Source organism: Augochlora pura, chromosome 1 (genome assembly GCF_028453695.1).
Source record: "Augochlora pura isolate Apur16 chromosome 1, APUR_v2.2.1, whole genome shotgun sequence".
NCBI classification, from domain to species: domain Eukaryota; kingdom Metazoa; phylum Arthropoda; class Insecta; order Hymenoptera; family Halictidae; genus Augochlora; species Augochlora pura.
In genome coordinates, this window is record NC_135772.1 from 2,634,841 (window position 1) to 2,638,049 (window position 3,209).

The 3,209-nt window shown below is 36.7% G+C and overlaps 2 non-coding genes across 2 annotated transcripts; both read left to right on the forward strand.

The window, feature by feature from the left end:
• The first annotated feature begins 630 nt into the window (after positions 1-630).
• On the forward strand, positions 631-702 carry Trnae-uuc (transfer RNA glutamic acid (anticodon UUC)). Its single transcript has one exon. It is a non-coding gene; the product is annotated as a tRNA-Glu (tRNA).
• Positions 703-794: 92 nt separating this feature from the next.
• On the forward strand, positions 795-866 carry Trnae-uuc (transfer RNA glutamic acid (anticodon UUC)). The gene has a single exon. It is a non-coding gene; the product is annotated as a tRNA-Glu (tRNA).
• Positions 867-3,209: the final 2,343 nt, after the last annotated feature.

The following is a 3,209-nucleotide window of genomic DNA, read 5'->3' on the forward strand; positions in this document are numbered from 1 at the left end:
CGCACGGTAAAACGCATCCCCTCCGGTCACCTCGCCGTTCCGAAAACAAGCACGCCAAGGGCGTAAGGAGTAGGCGGTGATACGGAAAAACGAACAGCACTGATTGGAAAATACCCAGCGCGCGGGTTAGCCAATCAGGGTTGTTTCGGAATTTTACCAGGGCAAGCGCGAAGTTATAGTTTTTAAGAAAGACACTTGGTTACGACGCGTCCTACGATAAACGTCGTGAAAGCACACTCTCCGTGAGGACGTACCAAGTCAGTTAGCCAGCGGAGAAATATTGTATATTTGTATATATTGGTAAAAAACAGTAACTTCACATCGCGTACGATTAATTCACCTATCTACCCACAAACCAATATTATCATTGTTATTCTGTAACAATAATAATTGCAGAAATAATTAAATAAAAATAAACAAATCTATATTCGAAGATTTAACTTCATTAAAATTCAATCTCTTATTTTATACACTGTCTTCTGTAATCAAGACACTAAAACTTATTTTTAAACAATAGTTGCTTTTTTTAATCAGTTTAAATGTTAATTAATATAATATAGATTATTATTGAAAATAAGGAAAGGAAAGAAGACGATTTCCTTCGTATATAATCAAAGTTCTTTCAAGAAATCCGGTATGGTCTAGTGGCTAGGATACCTGGCTTTCACCCAGGAGGCTCGGGTTCGATTCCCGGTACCGGAATTTATTTTTTCTTGATTCAATTCAACGAAAAAAACCTCAATTTTTCCGTAAAACATATTTCCTTCGTGTATAACCACAGTTCTTCCAGAAAATCCGGTATGGTCTAGTGGCTAGGATACCTGGCTTTCACCCAGGAGGCTCGGGTTCGATTCCCGGTACCGGAATTTATTTTTGTTATTTATTTTTATATGTAATTTTTATATGTAAAACATCAAACGATTAATATTGTAACTATTTTTATGTGTGATTTTTATTAATTTCGCTTGTTTTTAGATTTAATATATAACTTCCTTAAACATATATAGTATTTTAAGATATGGTTGCCACTCAATATTTAGACAATATCTAAACAACATCTAAAAATAATAAAAATAAAATTTCAAGGTTTAATCATTTAAAAGTTTATAGAGTTAATACATTAAAAAATTAATAAATTTACGTGATTCATGTTGTATAGAATATTAAAATTTGGGAATTTTCTGGCAGGTGACTACGCCAGTGCATATTTACGAAATCTGTGCTGCATATATTTTGTATACATCTTGCATACAGTTTGCATATTCTTGCATAGAGTTTGCATATTCGCTACATATCGTAAGGGCATAAACTTCTGCGCTCTCGTAATTATAAGCAGTTGAATCGCCGTATTAGCCGCCATATTGGCCGCCACTCTTGTACTAAGCAACATGGCGACGGTGTCTCTTGAAACTTTAAATAACACTGACGCATGAATAATTATTGCTATTACATGGCAACAACGATAACTAGTGTAAAAATTACGGATAAAATGGAAAAACGTACATAAAACTGTCTGTAGTTGATAGTACAGTTGTACAACTGTACTTAATTGTTGTCACTTGATTATTAATAATTTTTAATTGAGAGTTTTACTCTTGACAGGAACTAAAAAATATTGTAAAGAAGTTGAAATTTCAAATAGCCAGTCATAAAATCGAGAAAATTCAACGCGTTGCAACTTTGTTAAAAAAAATCGTACAACAATGCGGCCTAGCGTGTTTTATAGAGAACAGTCTCTATTTCAATTTGTACTAATTGATTGTTACTATAAAAAATTGTCAAAGTTTAAACATCATAGGAAAAGCGATGCTTCTCATCCATGCGACAGTGTTAGAAATTCTGCAAATTATAAATATTATAACTCTGTTCAACAAAATCGTACGACAATGAAAATTAGCGTATTTTAAAGAGCGAACTCTCCTCTTTAATTTGCACTAATTGTTTTTTAACTTGACTCTTCGGGGGACACTAGAAATTATCGGAAAGCCAGAGTCAAATCGCCAGAGTTAAGTACCCAGCTGTCAAATCGGGCAAATTCAAAACGTTGTAACTTTGTTAAAAAAAATCGAAGAGCCATGCGGCTTAGCTTGTTTTATAGAGCAAAGGCTCTACTTTAATTTGTACAAATTGATTTTTACTATAAAAATTTGTCGGAGATTATACATCATGGACGAAGCGATGCTTCCTGTACTTAAAACATTGTTAATCTTCGAAATATCATATATCTGTTAAAAAATACTGTACAATAATGGAAATTAGCGTATTTTATAGAGCAAAGTCTCTACTTTAATTTCTACTAATCGTTTGTTAACTTGATTCTTCGGGGGAGACTAGAAATTATCGAAAAGCCAGAGGATCCTTCTGACCTCGTGGGATTCTCTAAAATTACAATTTTAAATCGAGCATTTTCAATAAATTGCAACTTTGTTGCAAAAAATCGTAGAACAATGCGACTTAGCTTGTTTTAAAGATTAAAGTGTCCTCTTTAATCTACACTAATTAATTGTTCCATTTAACTAAGCGGTGGTCTTTACTTTTCGTGGAGGACGAGTACACTTCTTATTATTAAATGACGTTCCAATAATAAATAGTGAAAATTCCCATGATATGCTTCATTAATCAAATTGTTAACAATTTCTAACTGCCACGCCTACGTTCCTACCACCGACATATCGTTCCCCGTGTAGTCTACTGATCGATCCCTCGAACCGGCTGATTTCTCGATACGGTGAACCGTGGGGCTGGCGAAATTGTCTCCCTCGCCGCATAAGTGTCCTCGGCATTATACGCGAAGAGTCTCGTAGCCCGCGTCCGGGAGCCTCCTCTTTCTGTAACCCAGCCGCCCTCTATTTCTGCGAGAAGAATGAACGGCCGGCCAGGGGTATGGGTCGCAAGGAAGGACGGAAGGAAGGACGGACGGACGGAAGGAAGGAAGGAAGAAAGAGCGAAGAAAAAATGAAGAAACGACGAGGAAAAAGGAGGAAGCGGCTCGAGAGACTAGTCAAGAGGGGGTTGGAGGGGCGGAGAGCCGTGTGAAAAGGCCGGCTAACAAAGGTGGCTAGAACGGCCAGACACATAGGAATCCCGGGAACTATTTATAGCGGGGAGTTATTAGCAGCCGCGAGAATTCCTTCTCGATCGTTTATGGCCTGTAAAAATCCTCTCCTAAATCCACACTCTCGAATTCATTAACTCGATTCGACTTCCGG